Genomic DNA, 19,523 nt, shown 5'->3' with positions numbered 1-19,523 from the left:
TATCATTTTTAAGATGAAAAGCAGCAAAATATGTTTATTACATTATACAGATAAAATGTTAACATCATTTAAATAATTAATATTGTTAATAATTAAACATGTGAGGACACGGTGCCACAGCGCTAGCGACAAGCTGGCGTCTCGTTCAGGAATTGTTCCAGCCTCGCTCTGTATTCTTGCTGGGGCTGGCGCGACACTGGAAGGATAGATGGATTGAATAATTAAACACGTACTATGAAGATATTTCAATGTTCCTTAAAAGTTTTGAAGAATTGTCATTCTAAGCTTACAGATGGCTTAACGTCTATTACGGAGCTGATTGTGTGGCGATTGGGTACTTGGAGAAAGAAAAGGAAGGACAAGAATTGGGGGTTAGTACGATTGAGAGAGACAGTACTGCTGCAGTAAATTATTTCATAGAAGGTCGTGCACGGCGCAGCAAGCATCTTGCGGGAGGCATGAACAATCTCTGAACAGGGCGCCAGCTTGTCACTATCACTGCGCCACCGTGTTCCCATGGTTAATAACATGCTTTAATTCATTTCATCATGAAAATGATATGACGTATACATCTCAGTATTTTAATTATTCAGAGAGCTGTAATATCACGAATGTAATGGATTCTGTGTCCTGTCGAAGGAAGAGAGAGCCCGTTTAAGAAGCATATATTGACTCATACACATAGAGCACATAGAAGAACAAATATAATACAAACCATTTAACGTGATACTTTAGTTATGATGGGATTTGAGAAACTAGTAAATTAAACGATTTAAAGATGAAGTTTATGATCTACTTTAATGACAAAATAAGCTACTGTACATGATTAAAGTGGAAACTTTGAGATTAAAGTTGATATTTCGAGCTTTTTTCCCTACTGTGTTCCTATATTTTTTTCTTTTCTCTGTACTCTAATAAGCTTCCATATGACACTCAGATGATGGGCTACAACTCGCCTTTCCATGGTGACTTTGATATCTGACAAGTTCTTTATTATTTTGTGCACTGTGCAACTTTGTGAACATGAATTTTCGAGTTTCTCCGACACTCTATGTCACTCGATCAACTTCCTTTTGTTGTTTATACCACTGTTTAAACCAAAAAATAGTACGTTTGTCTTTTCCTCCACTTGGTATTCACTGAAATTCTTCTATTTTCCCCCGTGCTTTTACCATTGCCTTTTCACAGATCGCTGAGCTGAAGGGCTATTTATATTGATTTGCATTTTGAAAGAGGCGTAATTCTGGGAGGAGTGCGGCAGGTGCGTGCACATGCGTTACTTTTCATGCTGACCGGGATTTATGTAGAGGAAGAACGTGGAAGCTGGCGTTAGCACAGTTTTATGCATCTGGATTTTTTTGTGTATACGCACATTTCCGCTTTTGTCAGTATGCCATGTTTTAGTGTGAATTCTATGCATGGCGTTATGCATGAGGTCCCAGATGTGGCATTTGAAATAAGTTGCTGGATCAGTCAGACACGAGTGTTACAGCCACTGCGCTGTTAGTCAAAGAAATTGAAAAGTAAAATGATGATACTGTTTTGCAGCCCAAATAGAAACTCATATGAATTATATTGTTGCCGGCTTTATAAGGTTGTCTATTTTAATGTTTTCAGTTCCAAAATGTTATTACACACTGCACCGTGACTAACTTTTTTCCTCATTCCCTCCTTTTCGGCATGATTTAGTAGCAGAACAGAGCCCAAATAATATCATTTACAAGAATAGAGTAATGAAACAGTCATGCGTTGGTGCTTCTTTTTTATGTGAAAATGTAACACTCACTGTCTGTTTGTCTATGTTGTCACTAACCTGTTACTCCTGTTAACATTATACAGACATGTTGTTATACCATGGACGGGGTCTGTTCTGAAGACTATTCCCTTTTTTGGTCCTGTCCATCAATCAGAGTGATAGAAGCTAAAATGAAATATTTATACTGTTACTACTGAAGATGTTGAGTTCCAGTAAATTAATTCAAGCCATTAATAGTGCAATATTAATGTTGATCCAATTAGCATAGAGTATCAGGCAAAAATTTGTTTGCAATTTTATCTTAATTACAATATCAATTTGTAAGGCTTAGTTTTCCTAATTCTTTGTTCCAGATGGAATACAAGCAGGTGCTTATCAACCTAAGCTCTGATAACTCACTCCTATAGAAGAAAATTAAGTCTGACTTTTATTTTTCAATTAACTGTAATGGTTCTTTAATTGTGCTACTTTCTGTTATTTATAAAGTTCTGCCTATGACGAGTGTAAAGGGCTCTCTGATTAGAAACAGAATTTTTGCCTATTGCTGCCTTTTTAGTTATTGTTATTTTTATGATTGTATTTCTTTAGCAAAGCCAGCATTAATTACATTAGAGCAAACTCACCTTTGTGTTACTTAGTTCTAAGAAAGGTGTTGTCGAGTATTAGAAAAGAGAAACATTCCAATGCATTTTATTGCTTATTAATACTTTCTAGATTATTGTTTTACTGGTGAAGCATGTGCCACGCTTGAGGCTGGTTGCCTTTACAGTCATGTATTACACGGGCATCTGCTACTTTTTTAAAGAATTACCCAGGCCAGGGGATGTAGACCTCCATTTGCATGCTGCCCCAAAGTCCTCCTGGTTTGAAGGTACTGGTGACACATGTATCTAAGACACTGCCAACTTTTAGTTAACCAAATACTTCCCAATAAACTGCATTCCAAGTGGAAACTTTGCCTGACTACTGATTTGTCTAGATTCATGAAACTTTCACATGCTTTTATGCAAACCACCAACAAAAACAATCACACTATGTACTATCATCTAACTACAGTAGATTATATTGTGAAAATAACTTTGAAATAAAAACATGACTAATGTACAAAGCATGTAACTGCACCATATTATAAAATAAGGTAGAAAATGAAATAGAATTACAAACCATTAATTAATCATTCACAATGAAATACTTATTTCAGACTGAGAAACTGTGGAGGTGTTAGTTTTAGAAAAACAATGGCTTCTTCCAGACTTTATTGTTGTAGTGTGATCACTATTGACTACTTGCTGACTGTTGTGAGAACTGTGTTCATTGTTGTGAGCAGACAAACTGATTTCATGCAAATGAATTTTTCAGCTGTGCCATTCACCTCAGTGCACGCACATGTATAATGCTTTTGCTCCTACAGAGATCGCTCTTCATGAATACATACGTTGAGGCATAATGCAAGATACAATAAAATGCCTTTGCATGCATACATAATCTGATTGAACTGGAAACCTGGTTTCTTAATAATCTACATGCACAAGTTTTAATCTTCTTGAGTTCTTCTTTGACAAAATGCTCCAATATTATTATACAGCACAAAAAAGAGTTAAACATTCTCATCAGCCACATTGAATCCGAAAATAAGCATGACACCTGTGATAATATTCTTGTGTTTTATAAATATGTTTATTCCAATTTACATTTATTAATAGGTTTCTGTTATAAATATGTTTATTCAAATTGATATTTATTAATAGGTTCCTGTTACTACCAATCGAACCCTGCACAGGACCAGACATGTGTGCTTCTTGCGTTACACCCAATACTGCTGGAACAATGATAGCATTTTGACTTCCGTAAGATATGCATTAGGTTACTCGTTATGTTAAAAAGTGATTGGACTATGCAGTGTGCAGTACTTTTAACGTGTTACCCAACATGTTAAAACCCCTCGAGATTGTGTTGCTGAGTTTAGTACTGTATGTTCAGCTCAAAACACAAATTTAGTGATTTCTGAATCATTGAGACAGATTATTTCAGTCAAGAGTGCCTTATTGTTTACAACATCAAGTAACAGCCAGCACCTAGAACATATGTTGTATCTGATTAATACAGAGGTATTAAACATATTTACTTACATACCCAGTAAAGTTCTTGCATTAATTGACACAGAAGAACCAGACATACTTACTTATCTACCCAGTAAAACTCTTGCATATACATAAGGATATTACTATCATTCAATTAAAAGCTATGCTACCTGTCTAAGATGGGTTTAAATCTAAAGACCTTAATATTAATGTTTGCAGGACACCATGCAATGAATACGTCTCTCATATATAGGGTGGTCCAGATCTAATTATGCAACTTTTAATGGAATGCAGGAAAACAATACAAGACAAAAGAATTGCTGTTCGACTGACAACCGTCTCCCCGCTATTTTGAAATGCAGGGCAGGTGCTACCATCTATAGGCAACTAAAAGATTTTTTTTTGTGAATTCTCTATGTAATAAACTTAATAAGTTATAGCGTAATGAAAATTGCATAATTAGATCTGGACCACCCTGTATATGCAATGTTTTATGGGATTTGTATATATTTTTGATGTGCAATCGTTTGAAACGGCAGAGACATAGCAACTAATTGGATGCACAGACAGGCACACAAACACTTATTTTATTAATGTGGACCATTCTGATTTATCACTATGCTTAAAATGTACATATATTTTATCTAACACTAGGGGGCTCTGCCCCCATGCAGGTACTTATGCGCTAGTCATTTCCCAGATCTAAAGCTTGCGACGAATCATGCTGTGCTTTTGGTTAAACATGAATATCAGCTCTGTCTTTGATATCTCCGTCATTGGAAAGTATTATCGCTGACAATTTCTCACATGTTGGTTTATTATATATGTGAACGTGATCTTTTGGATTCATAGAGATATCCAAGAAAACTTCTTTGTCCATGTTTTTCAGGTAAATTTTGTGTAAAGTGTGATACTTTTGGACGTATGGATTTGTATCCATTATTGGCTGTAGAATTTCTAATTTATCTGATCATTTAACTCTTTCAATTGTATGTTGCATTGCTTCTCTGTGATCATAAATATAAACCTGATCGAATTGTGGTTTCTTTGAAAGTAAACTTGTAGTAGCTTTAATTGTTGCGGGACCACAGACTCTAATAGCGTATGGTCCTGGATCGTGTAAATCTATGTTTTGAGCATTGGATGATGCAAATGCGAACACATTATTGTAGATTTGGATATTTTGCCTGTAGTATTTGTGGATTTCACTTTCACCAAATAATAAATCTTTTATTTCTTACAGATACGCCTCTTCATTGGGAAGAAACACTACTTTTCCCTGATGGCAACATGAATTAGACGATCTATACGTCTCCTACTTAAACTTTAAAGCCAATCAATTTTCACATATTTCTGTCATATCACCTATATCCATATATTCAATCTCTTTTTGCTGTTCCGTTATTTCACGAAGTAATAATTTCCTCTTGTTCGCGCTAATGCGATCTTTACTATCAGTCAATTGAGAATTTCGAATTTTCGTACTTTCATAATGTCTAACGTGCTCTGAATGTGCATTGTGCCAATGTTTTTGGACTTCTTTACGATGTTCTACTTTGTTTTCTACTCTTTGTCTTTTATTTCGCCCCCGCTTGGACCTGCTAGGTTTTCAACTCATCTCTTGGCACAAAGTCTCTTCTCACGGGACTTCAAATTATATCTCTAAAAATGTCTCGTCTCTCTGAAAAAGTCTCGTTCCAAGATTTTTTTATATAATAGAGAGATGTATGTTGAAAATGAGAAGACAAACAGGCTTGGGAAGTCTTGGGGAATTCCTAATTTGATGTGCATTTTTTTACATAGAAAGATGAAAAAACAAAACAGTCGAAAGTTGTCCATCTAGTGGTATCAGGCTTCAAATTGGAAATGGTAGCAGGAACATTCTTCTCACCTGGCTTCTTTTTGATTGACACCTTCTGTAAGGCACGGTCTTGTATTCCTTTGTAGTGGAACGGGTAGAGCTAGAGGTGGGGAGGAAGTGACACCAAGCTTCTTACTATTACTGTCCCTCCATTCTGAAGCTGGAACATGCAATCTACCCCCTTACTACTGCCAATGTGTACCCTGAATCTCGCCATCACCACCACCAACAACATTTATTTACATAGCACATTTTCATACAACAGTGTAGCTCAAAGTGCTTTATAAGATGACAAAGAACAAGTTACAAGAAAAGAAAAACAATTAAGATAAGGCAATAGTATTAAATAATAAGTGGCAACAAAACAAGGTAAGGTCAAATGAATGAGAGGACAGAATAAACAAAAGGACTCCAGTTAGGCTGGAGAAAAAAACAAAATCTGCAGGGGTCCCTAGGCCAAAGACCACTCACCAATCCCTTTGCATTGGTACTTAACATAACTGTCTGTAAATCTGTCCTCTTACATTTCATACTTCACGTGATAGGATTTGATGAAGGTGGCCTCATGGATAGCAGAAACACCTACCTCCATTCCATCATGTCGGGGGGCTGCTTGGTGCATTGATCCGGTGGTGGTGGTGCAGATTGCCACCTCGGAAGAACCTGAAAAGACAGAAGAGAATAGTGGGGAATGGTAAAGATTGCGGAACCCTGAAGAATATGATAATCTTATATCCATACAGTTAACTAGTAATACAACTGAAATGTAGTTACGAAAAAGCTATTTTAAAATAATAGGTGTTTAGCAGTTTTTTAAAATGTTCCACAGTATATTAGCCTGGCAAATTTCTGTTGATAATATATTCCAGATTTTAGGTGCAGAACAGCAAAAGGCCGCCTCACCACTTCTTTTAAGTTTGCCTCTTAGAATTATAAGCAGACCTCCATTTGAAGATCTAAGGCTACAGCCTGGGGAGTATGGGGACAGGCATTTCAAAATATAAGACAGAGCAGGATTATTTAAGGCTTTATAAACCCTTAGTAGTATTTTAAAGTGAATTCTGAATGACACGGGTAACCAATGTAATGATGCTAAAACTGGTAATACGTGCTCATATTTCCTTTTTCTAGTTAAGATTCTGGCTGCTGCTTTCTGCATTAATTGCAACCAATTGCTGTCTTTCTTAGGTAGTCCTGTTAGGAGCAAATTACAGTAATCTAGTCAACTAAAAACAAAAGAGAGAATTCATTTTTCAGTGTCTTTTAAAGTTTTAAAAGGTCTAACTTTTACTATATTCCTTAAGTGGAAAAATGTAGTCCCCAAAATCTGGTTAATATGTGATTTAAAGTTTAGGTCAGGGTCAACAATTGCCCTTAATTTTTTTTACCTCCACCTTGATTTTCAAACCTAAGGGATCAAGTTTATTTCTAATGGCCTCACTAGATCCACGTTTGCCAGTCACTAAGATTTCTGTTTTTTTCTTATTTAGTTTGATAAAGTTACTACTCATCCATGCAGAAGTACTGCTAAGACATTGGATCAAAGAGACAAGAGCATCGGGGTCATCAGGCGCTACAGGTAAATAAAGCTGTGTGTCATTTGCATAGCTGTTGTAGCTCACTTTGAGCTTTGAGATAATCTGACCTATCTTGCATTTGTGACCATTTTAATCAATCTTTTTAATAGAGTAATTGAATGTTTAGCTCCAAAACCTCAGAGCTCCAATGCTCTGGTTTTGAATTCCATCTGAATCATCGTCTTTGTGGAGTTTGTATTTTTTCTCATCTCAAAGACAAGCATGTTAAGAGTATTTGGCAAAAGTGCTTGTTTCATGCTGATTACTGACTCTAAATTGGCCAAGTCTAGGTGTGTGCATTGTACATTAGTGGACCCTGCTATATACTGGAGCTCCTCTTAGGGTTGGCTCCTGCTTTGCTTTAATGAACTGTACCCTAAAGTGCTTTACAAATTGTTGGACTTGAAAGCAAACATCACACAGACATAGCAGATCAATGCGTTTATCTCTCACTTGCTTTGTCCATGCTGAGGCTGTAGAGAAGGAGACAGCCCAGGATTGTTTAAAATTCTACTTTAAATTTCAACACTTTCAAAGAGTACTAAAGAAGTGCAGCTAAAACAGAAGTTTCTTATAATCAGACTTTGTATAGTTAATAATAATATTACTTCAGTTTGTTGCCAATAAGCCATGTGTTCTGAGCAGAAGTGTCCAGATAGCTATAAAAAGAAAGTGTTTACCTGACAAAGAGCGTTTTATTTCTAGGCAATAGTTTTGTCATCTGCTGAACATATCACTTGTTCTCTACACTGCTTACAGCATTATTAAGCAAACATACAGCTCATATTTTGACCATGAGCAGGCTGATCTAGTGGCACTGTAATCATTCATCTTCTAACTACTACGGAGTTTTGATGCAGGCATCTTCATGTCGGCATTCCATGTGAATGCATGGAGACACACATGGCAGTAACTGTACCATTCAATTTGATGTATCGTAGTTCAGTCTTAAGTACTCTGAAGACCAAGCTGAGAGAAATCCATGAAATGAATTGCCAAAACTAAGAGTCATATTTTCCCAAGGCAACTTTTGGTCTCTCTAACTCCACAGACAGTTCAGCCAATGTAGTAATCGTTATACTATAACCAGAGATGGATAACATCTCACCACCCCTCTAGATTGCTCTCCATTCAAGCGTATTCACAGGCCGTTTACTGTTTGCTCTGAAAATGCCTTCGCTTTTCCATATCGTTGTTTCTTTCCAAGCAAATTTTTTATGTTGCTGACTCCTGCTACACAGCATGTGTAAATCTCCCAGGCACGTACGGTGGTGTGAAATCCAGAAATTCCACACAGTAGAACTGCTCATTTATCAGTAGTCATACAATGCCTGTGGTGACAGATTAAAAGACACATTAAATTTCCACCAAGGTGCTTCACTTCATTTTGTCAGGCAGAAAGCATTTTCATTGTCCATGCTAGTGCGTTTATTATTCTATTTACTCTGCGATGCTGGGAAGGTGATAGGTGATAAATGGCAAGAGTACAGGCATTTCAGAAAAATAACGACATTTAGGTTTTAAAATCAAAAAGCAAGGTTCAAGGTTCAACGTACAGTAGGTAATGGAAGTTCAGATCCTAACACTAACCTCAAGCACTGAAGTGTCCTAGTCTGCATTCTCCTTGTTTTGGAGATGGACATTTGTACTTTGGACATTTATTTTATGTTTCTGCATATTGTAACATGGTATTTTACTGATATTCTTGTCAGTAAAGCATGTACTCAAAATACTTTAAGCATTTGGAAATAAAAACTCCCATTGTAACTTTCCAGTTAGTCTGTATTAAGAAGTCCCATTGAAACGCACAGCCTCTTTAATAGAGAAACTTAGGGTCTGCTGAATAGGCACATTAACCACAGGTTGGGTTATGTTTACCAAAGAGTTACAGTGTACATTTTTTAAATAGGCAAAATGGACTGTAAGGTTTTTAGAACATTAGAACACTCTAGATGAGAACAGGCCATTCAGCCCAACAAAGCTCGCCAGTCCTATTCATTTATTTCCTCCAAGAAAACATCAAGTCGAGTTTTGAAAGTCCCTAACATCTTACTGTCTACCACACTACTTGGTAGCTTATTCCAAGTGTGCATCGTTCTTTGTGTAAAGATAAACTTCCTAATGTTTGTGCGAAGTTTACTCTTAACAAGTTTCCAACTGTGTCCCCATGTTCTTGATGAACTCATTTTAAAATACAAGTCTTGATCCACTGTACTAATTCCCTTCATAATTTTAAACACTTCAATCATGTCACCTCTTAATCTTCTTTTGCTTAAACTGTAAAGGCTCAGCTCTTTTAATCTTTCCTCATAATTCAACCCCTGTAGCCCTGGAATCAGCCTAGTCGCTCTTCTCTGGACCTTTTCTAGTGCTGCTATGTCCTTTTTGTAGCCTGGAGACCAGAACTGCACACCGTACTCAAGATGAGGCCTCACCAGTGCATTATAAAGGTTGAGCAGAACCTCCTGTGACTTGTACTCCACACATCAAGGCGCTATATAACCTAACATTCTGTTAGCCTTCTTAATGGCTTCTGAACACTGTTGGAAGTTGATAGCTTTGAGTCCACTATGACTCCTAAATCCTTCTCATAAGGTGTACTCTCGAATTTTCCGACGACCCATTGTGTATTCAAACCTAATATTTTTACTTCCTATGTGTAATACTTTACATTTACTGACATTAAATTTCATCTGCCACAAATCTGCCCAAGCCTGTATGCTATCCAAGTCCTTCTGTAATGATATAACAGATTCCAAATTATCTGCTAATCCACCTATCTTGGTATCATCTGCAAACTTAACCAGCTTGTTACTTATATTCCTATCTAAATCATTTATATATATTAAAAATAGCAGCGGCCCTAGCACTGACCCCTGTGGAACACCACTCTTAACATCGGCCAGTTCTGATGAGGTTCCTCGCACCATCACCCTCTGCTTCCTGTGTCTGAGCCAATTCTGCACCCATCTAAAAACATCACCCTGAACTCCCACTTCTTTTAACTTGATGCCCAACCTCTCATGTGGCACCTTATCAAATGCTTTCTGAAAGTCCAGATAAATAATATCATAAGCTCCACTTTGATCGTATCCTTTTGTTGCCTCCTCATAGAATTCCAACATGTTAGTAAAACACGACCTCCCTCTTCTGAACCCATGCTGACTGTTCAGAATAACTCCTGTCCTTGTCATGTGTTGCTCAATCTTATCCTTAATAATTCCTTCCATTAATTTTCCTGTGATGCATGTTAAGCTTACTGGCCTATAGTTGCTTGGATCTGCCCTGTCACCCTTTTTATATAATGGGATGATATTTGCCATTTTCCAGTCCTTTGGAATCTCTCCAGTGCACAGTGACTTCCTAAAAATATGTGTCAAGGGTTTATATCTGTACTCACTAGCCTCCTTAAGAACACGAGGATAAATATTATCTGGGCCTGGTGATTTGTTTGATTTCATCTTATTTAATCTGAGCAGCACTTCTCCCTCTACAATTTCCAAATCCCTCAGTACCTCCTTAGTAGTCCCTGTTACCTCTGAGGTTATCCACCTGCTCACTTGTAAACACCTCAGAAAAATGTAAGTTTAGGGCATCTGCTATTTCATTGTCTGTATCTTTTAATTCCCCTTTACTATTCCTGATGAACTTGACCTCCTCCTTGACTGTTCTACTACTACTAAAATACTGAAAGAATCTCTTAGCGTCTTCTTTCGCCTTATCCGCTATATTCCTCTCCAACTGTCTTTTAGCCTCCCTGATATCCTTCTTAATGGTTGCCCTCATGTTCTCATACGCTCTACGATTCACTTTGCAGTCATTAGTCTTATATGCCTTATACAGCAGTTTTTTCCTTTACAACTTCTTTTTTAAATCTTTATTAATCCACCGTGGAGTTTCCTATTAATTCCAAATTTAGGTATGTATCTGTCCTGCATTACATGTAACACATTTTTAAACCTGTTCCACTGCTCCTCGACCGTCTCACATTTAAAAGCTTATCCCAGTCTATCCTACTTAGACTTTGTCACATCTGCTCAAAATTAGCCCTACCAAAGTTCAACTTAACAATTTTTGTCTTTGCATCTGCATTACTAAAAAGATGTGTGTTGAAATTACTGTCTGAATTGGGTGGTCTATAACACACTCCTAAAATAAGACCTCTTTCCGTAATATTTTCCAGGCGAAGCCACATGTCCTCACTAAGATGGGGCTCATCATCCAACTGAAGAGGTCTTACATTTAAACCCTGTTTGGCATAAACAGCAACCCACCTCCTTTTCTGTTTTGTCTATCATTCCTAAAAAATGTGTATCCCTCTATGTTACACTCATACCCATCTTTGTTATTTAGCGAGGTTTCCGTTATTGCTATAATATCATAATTATGCTCTGCTACATATAACTCCAACTCACTTACCTTATTTTTGATACTTCTAGCATTAAGGCAAGCTTTTCTTAATGTGTTACTCCTACATTTACGTGTTTGCTTAGAATTTACATTACTATGTATTTTTATTTCTACACCATTGTTTGTTCTTCCACGTATAGATCTAAATCTGGCCTGTCCTAAACTCCCTGCCCCCCCATTCCCTAGTTTAAACAATCCTCGACTAGCCTACACATATGTCTCCCCAATACATTGGTGCCCCTCCAGTTCAGATGTAACCCATCACAGCGGAACAGGTCCCATCTGTTCCAAAAGGAGTTCCAATGCCCCATAAACCTATACCCTTCTACCCTGCACCAAGATTTGAGCCACGCGTTAAGCCTTCTAATCTCCTCAATCTTACCTGGACTGGCGCATGGCTCAGGCAGAACTTCGGAGAAGACTACCTTGTCAGTTCTGCTCCTCAGCTTGGCACCTAACTCTTTGAATTTGGAATTGCAGAACTGACAGACTACCCTTATATATAGGCTTAGGATATAGGTGATAGGTTTATGGCAGAAAATAGGACTGTCAACATTGATCCATATCAAAGAAATTCAGCTGACCAACAACATGACGTAACACTACATTAATCAACATATCTATAAAGGATAAGGTTAGGGTTAGGGATGGTTAGCGCAAAAGTTTGCTGACGACACTGCTATCATGGGCTGCATCAGGAGTGGGCAGGAGGACGAGTATAGGAACCTAATCAAGGACTTTGTTAAATGGTGTGACTCAAACCACCTACAACTGAACACCAGCAAAACCAAGGAGCTGGTGGTGGATTTTAGGAGACCCAGGCCCCTCATGGACCCCGTGATTATCAGAGGTGACTGTGTGCAGAGGGTGCAGACCTATAAATACCTGGGAGTGCAGCTGGATGATAAATTGGACTGAACTGCCAATACTGATGCTCTGTGCAAGAGAGGACAGAGCCGACTATACTTCCTTAGAATGCTGGCGTCCTTCAATAAATGTAATAAGATGCTGCAGATGTTCTATCAGACGGTTGTGGCGAGTGCCCTCTTCTACGCGGTGGTGTGCTGGGGAGGCAGCATAAAGAAGAGGGACGCGTCACGCCTGGACAAACTGGTGAGGAAAGCAGGCTCTATTGTAGACACAGAGCAGGACAGTTTGACATCTATGGCGGAGCGACGGGCGCTGAGCAGACTCCTGTCAGTCATGGAGAATGGGGGGTAAACGTTAATATTATAGAAAGTTATTGTCTGTTTGTATACCTGCATTTTTTTCACTCTTTAATTTAATATTGTTTTTTTTTAGCAGTATGCTTTAGCACTAGATGTTAAATGCTTCAATTTCCTTGACCCTCCCCATCACAAATTAACATTGCTAACCAACGAACCATAATAGGTGGGCTGAGTGTAAAACTTCACATGGATGGAAGTCATGGGGGTGTCTATACTGCCCTTGCTCAGAAAGACAATGCTAGCTATAAGCTTAGGCGGGCTTCAGTTTGGTTTAGCCTAAAGAAGTGCGCTGGTGTGTGCTAAGGGTGTACCCAATCTGTGTTACAATAGATTTATTAGTGTAATAGATCGATAGATAGATACTTTTTTAATTCAAGGGGAAATTCACATTCAGTACTTGATTGTACTGTACATTTAATTTTAAAAGGATGCATTTGCAACTTCTGCTTATCAATCTACACTCAAGAACCTATAATGACAAAGTGAATCAAAAACTGAAACCTCTCGTTCATAGAAGTATTAGACCCTTTGCTGTGGCACATAAATTGTGGTGCGGTGCGGTGCCTCCTGTTTGTTTAATTCTAATTGAGGTGTGACAAGAACATGATTGGAATGTCACATTTCTCCATATAAAATTAAATCTACAACACAAAGTGGCAGAAAGTGAAGAAGGTCTAAATACGTTCTGAACCCACTGTACATGGAGTTACTAAATCTTACAGAGCAGCAGTTATACATCTTATATTCAAGTTTCGGATGTCATCTACAGTATCTTCATTACATTAACCTGATGTATTCCTTGGACAGGATAGACCATAAAAGAAGAAGGTGTAATAACAAAAAGTGATGTCTTTGAGTCTGACTTCCCATTATTATGCCAATGCAAAAACAGAGCTGGCTGGTAAGAAGATCTTACGGAGTATTGCACATGACTAGAGGAGGAAGATGTACCTAAACAATCTGATCTCAATACACATAACACTCCATTAAACCATTCCATATCTCAGGGTTATGGCATCACTGTCTGCAGTAGAGTCTCACAAGGTTTAGATTAGTTTCTAGTGTTTTTTAAAAGAGAACAGTGTAAATACAACAAGTGTGAAAAATATGAATTATGTTGTTTTTCAACCAAATGTTCCTAACATATTAGAAAGTACTGCCAGCTGGTAAATGTTTAACCGAGTAAATGACTTAATTACACAGGGAAATTGCAAAATTAGCTAGTTTACTATGCCTATTCTGTGGTGGGCTGGCACCCTGCCTGAGGTTTGTTCCTGCCTTGCACCCTGTGTTGACTTGGATTGGCTCCAGAAGATCCCCGTGAGCCTGTGTTAGGATATAGCGGGTTGGATAATGACTGACTGACTGACTCTGCCCATATCAGACAGAGTTATTATGGCTAGCACATGTGTACTTGACATGGGGTCACCTTGCGACAGACACAACAGTGGAAAGGTTATTGGCATGATATCAGTGGTCCAGTATAAAATGGAAGTTCAGAGTGTTTTTACTTTCTGCCCTGAATATTACTTAATTTACAGGTGCAAATGTCTACATCCACAGCTCAGATGCCTTTTGAGCACATCGCTATGTTCATTTTAGAGCCGCTAATCAGCTGAGTACCTTTGAGAGAAAAAGTGCTGTTACAGGCAAATTCATAGACACAGGGGTCTATGTGAGGAAACATTTGAAGGGATGATCTCTTCATTTTGGATCTTCTCAAACATCCTTGAAACCAGAATATGTGTTTTTTTTCTTCTACCCCGAAAGTGCAATTACTAAACATATTAAATGAGGTAAAATATAGTGAATATGAATAATGGTTATATCCACTATTTTAGGGGCTGGGATTGGCTCCAGCAGACCCCCGTGACCCTGTGCTAGGATATAGTGGGTTGGATGATGACTGACTGACTATTTTAGGCACACCATTAGTACCACCACCTCCTGAATCTGCTCATTTAATCTGAATAGTCAATATGAACCACATAGCCTGCCAATTGAGACATAATGCTAACTTGACATGACTGTGCCAATATTGATGTTACTAGTCAACACGACCTCACAGTTGGATGAAAGGAGGGGTCCATGACTGATTTCGAGCATCAGATCATGTTTTTCCTGAACTGAAAACTGCTGTGGGAAAAAGGGGCAACATACTGCCCTTGAGTAGAAGTTGTTGGGCCTGAAATTAAGTATTAGCCAATTGATGTATTGTTTGTTGGCAAGAGAATTTACTAAGCTCACTTTGACAAAATTCAGTGCCTTTATTATTATAATGCCGTAATACACCCATAAACTTATTATGACAAGTTGTATTGTATTGAAGGCACCAGAAAGAGCTGGGTTCACTAAACTGGAAACTCATACCACCTGTTGTCGGATGAAGTCTCTTAAAACATGTTCACTTTTGTCTCTGTGAAAGGTGCCTCTCAAGTATTTTAAGGTAGTTGGTGTTATGCCTTGCACTTTGTTAGGCTGACTAAGAAATGGAGATAAGCAGAAGAGGAAGTGTTAGTCAGTGACTAAATTAAAACACTAATGCAAGAATTGTAGTAAGAAGACAAAAGAAAAGGAGACAGGAACACAGGAACCTAAAGTACAAGAACTAAACACACACACATGTGAAAGAGTGATGCTTGATGATATGTGTAAACTTAGTGACATATCTGGTGAGACACTTTTTAAATTGTTGTTTTAATTAGGTTAATTTAGATATTTTCAGAGATGCACTCCATTAAACAACACTGCTTTGTATGATAGCAACAGAAACAACAAAATTACCATAACATTACTGTATCATTTTCTAAGCCCCCTTATACTCCTAAGTAGAGCTGTACTGGGCAAGATAGATAGATAGATAGATAGGAAAGGCACTATATGATAGATAGATAGATAGATAGATAGATAGATAGATAGATAGATAGATAGATAGATACTTTATTAATCCCAAGGGGAAATTCACATAATCCAGCAGCAATATACTGATACAAAGAAACAATATTAAATTAAATAGTAATATAAATGAAAAAAATTAAAATAAAATTAATGTTAGCATTTACTCCCCCGGGTGGAATTGAAGAGTCGCATAGTGTGGGGGAGGAACGATCTCCTCAGTCTGTCAGTGGAGCAGGACAGTGACAAAAGTCTGTCACTGAAGCTACTCCTCTGCCTGGAAATGACACTGTTCAGTGGATGCAGTGGATTCTTCATGATTGACAGGAGTTTGCTTAGTGCCCGTCGCTCTGCCACAGATGTCAAACTGTCCAACTTTAATCCTACAATAGAGCATATGGAGCAAGGCAGGAATAAACCCCTAGATGGGGTTGCCAGTCCATCATATGGTGAACACACTCCCACACACCACACACACACACACACTCACACTAGGGCCAGTTTAGCATCACCAATCCCCCAACCTATATGTCTGAGGACTGTGGAAGAAAACAGGAGCAGCTGGAGAAAACCCACATAGACATGGGGAGGAAATTTCATGAAGGAACGACCACAATGCGAACCCCGGTCTGTTCACAACAAGGTAAAAGCAATACCACTGTATGTTAATAACTGAAAAAATAAATAACATAATCTATACTAATAAAAGGCAAAGCACTGACTGACTCACTCACTCACTGACCCACTCATCACGAATTCTCCAACTTCCCGTGTAGGTAGAAGGCTGTAATTTGGTAGGCTCATTCTTTACAGGTTACTTACAAAAGTTAAGCAGGTTTCATCTCGAAATTCTACGTGTAGCAGTCATAACTGAATCCTACTTACGTACATATATACAGCCATAGCCTGTAGCTCGGTCGCCATGTGAGGCGGAGTTGTGTCCCCCATCACCACCCCTCCCACGTAGTTGGCAGCCTGCCTATATAAGGCCATCCATCAGCAGCAATCCAAGCTGTGAGAAAATAGTAAAAAGGAGGCGTGTCAGACGTCGTGGTACATTTTCTGATGCAGCTAGACGAAAATAACTTTGTGACGCTGCCGACAAATACTCGCAGGCAATTCCACAAGTTCATAGACACACTGCCGCTAAACAACTGCCAATGCCTCTTAAACATCTTAGATTCACAGGTGACGATTTCAGTAGTGAACACTTTGATGTTTATGAATGTTTAAACTCTCAAAAGCTGGATGCGAAGTTATCGATGAAGCCGGTTGTATGCTTACAATGCTTGACAGATGGTGAATGTCACTTCAACACAAGTCCTGCAAATACTAACGTAATTGAAGCAAACCATGAAACTCAAACTGATTATGACAGCAGCAATCCAAGCTGTGAGAAAACAGTAAAAATGAGGCGTGTCAGACGTTGTTGTACATTATCTGATGCAGCTAGACGGAAACAACTTTGTGACGCCGCCGCCAAATACTCGCAGAAAAATCCACAAGTTCATAGAGACGCTGTCGCTAAATATTTGCAGAAAAATCCACAACTTCATAGCGACGCTGACGCTAAATACTCGCAGAAAAATCCACAAGTTAATAGAGACGCTGACGCTAAATACTCACAAAAAAATCCACAAGTTAATAGACATGCTGTCGCTAAATACTCGCAGGCAAATCCACAACTTCATAGAGACGCTGACGCTAAATACTTGCAGAAAAATCCACAAGTTAATAGACACGCTGTCGCTAAATACTCGCAGGCAAATCCACAACTTCATACAGACGCTGACGCTAAATACTTGCAGAAAAATCCACAAGTTAATAGAGACGCTGTCGCTAAATACTTGCAGGCAAATCCACAACTTCATAGAGACGCTGACGCTAAATACTTGCAGAAAAATCCACAAGTTAATAGACATGCTGTCGCTAAATACTTGCAGAAAAATCCACAACTTTATAGAGACGCTGACGCTAAATACTTGCAGAAAAATCCACAACTTAATAGACATGCTGTCGCTAAATACCCGCAGGCAATTCCACAACTTAATAGAGACGCTGACGCTAAATACTTGCAGAAAAATCCACAAGTTAATAGAGACGCTGACGCTAAATACTTGCAGAAAAATCCACAACTTTATAGAGACGCTGACGCTAAATACTCGCAGAAAAATCCACAAGTTAATAGACATGCTGTCGCTAAATACCCGCAGAAAAATCCACAAGTTAATAGAAACACTGCCGCTAAATACTTGCAGGCAATTCCACAACTTAATAGAGACGCTGCTGCTAAATACTTGCAGGCAAATCCACAACTTCATAGAGATGCTGACGCTAAATGCTTGCAGAAAAATCCACAACTTAATAGAGACGCTGCCACTAAATATTCGTAGGCAAATCCACAAGTTAATACTGGAAATGTCTGTTAAACATCTTAGATTCATGAATAGCGATTCGGGTAGTGAACACTTCAATGAATGAAACCTGTTATCTTTACAACGGTTGACAAACACGGACTGTAACTTGAACACAACACGTTCTCCAAATACGAACCTGATTGAAAGAAATAATGATAATCAAATCCTTGATGACAACAACACTCATAACAGTGACAAAACAATTACATTGACAAGCATGTTATGTTATTTTTAAAATGTTTCCTTTTCTTTTTCATAACTTCCTTAACACACTACTTCTCTGCAGCGAAGCGCAGGTATTTTGCTAGTAAGGATAATAAAGAGCACAAAATGTGATGCAGCACAAAATCCAAAATAGAAACAGCTATGAATAACAAGAAGCTGAAAGAAGCATTCAATTTTTTTTGTAAAACACCCAGAATCATAACAGTTTTTTAACCCATGTTTAGACTGAATCTACTTACATCAGAGGAGAAAGGGAGAGAAAGAGTAAGCAAAAACGTTATGGTCCATACTTTATAAGAGTATTCTTCAATTTTACATTTTTCTTTTGAAAACATCTTCTTATTCAATGGGAATGTCTGTCTGGCGCCTCACTGCTTGTTATCTTATTCTACAGTCTCTCTAAATATAACAACGTGTGATCGGTGGTGCTTGTTTTATTCAAAGTTGTGTGGGAGTCTTGATGATGCTGGGCAGACCTCAGTAGGTTCAGTACACCAAGGCCTCAAAGCTGTGAGCTAGTGGGCAGGTGCCAGACGAAACTCTGCGGAAGCGTTTGGGTGTAGAATTCAACTTTGAAATGCATCAGTATGCAGGATTTATTGTTAAAGCATTTTTAGAAAACAGAAATTCAATTCAGTTTAGATCGTTTTTGTATAGTGCTTTTTATAATGAATGAAGTTCACAGGTAGATACAAATACAAACTTCACAAATTACTGAGAACATAATGAGTACAGTTAAAGATAGAGATTTGAACAGACAGTAAAACAAAGCTTTTGAAACTGATTAATATAAATCAGGCAAGTTCTGTCCATTAATTAAGTGTTATACTATGGCCACTTGACAACAGAGAAGGGAAAACAAAGCCTCCAATCAGCAGCATCCCTGAAGAAAATAAATCTTGGATGTGTCCACGGTCAGTTATAACAGTGAAAGTCAAAGACAAAGTCAGACACAATCAGAGCGACGGAGACCTCGGCCAACTAGTCACACACCCCATCGAGTTGTTCAGATTGCTGTAAACTGCAATTAACCCGAGTCATTCAAATATGTTATTTTTTAACTTAAACCTGT

At 38.2% G+C, this 19,523-nt stretch overlaps 1 long non-coding RNA gene across 2 annotated transcripts in view; it reads right to left on the bottom strand.

The window, feature by feature from the left end:
* Nucleotides 1–18,774, bottom strand: part of LOC120519035 — a 198,734-nt gene extending 179,960 nt beyond the window's left edge. Inside the window, exons 1-3 of one of the 2 annotated variants that reach the window (XR_005631369.1) lie at nucleotides 18,691–18,774; nucleotides 6,285–6,361; nucleotides 5,738–5,798 (exon numbers count right to left, since the gene is read on the bottom strand). This is a non-coding gene — a long non-coding RNA (uncharacterized LOC120519035). Of the gene's footprint in view, nucleotides 1–5,737; nucleotides 5,799–6,284; nucleotides 6,362–18,690 lie in introns of those variants that run through there. The other variant, XR_005631368.1, reaches the window with a different exon arrangement.
* Between the last annotated feature and the right edge of the window lie 749 nt (nucleotides 18,775–19,523).

The sequence above is a fragment of the Polypterus senegalus genome, chromosome 18 (assembly GCF_016835505.1).
Source record: "Polypterus senegalus isolate Bchr_013 chromosome 18, ASM1683550v1, whole genome shotgun sequence".
In the NCBI taxonomy this organism is placed as follows: Eukaryota; Metazoa; Chordata; class Cladistia; order Polypteriformes; family Polypteridae; genus Polypterus; species Polypterus senegalus.
Note: the sequence above shows the minus strand (reverse complement) of the source record. Positions and strands in the feature narration are given on the sequence as shown.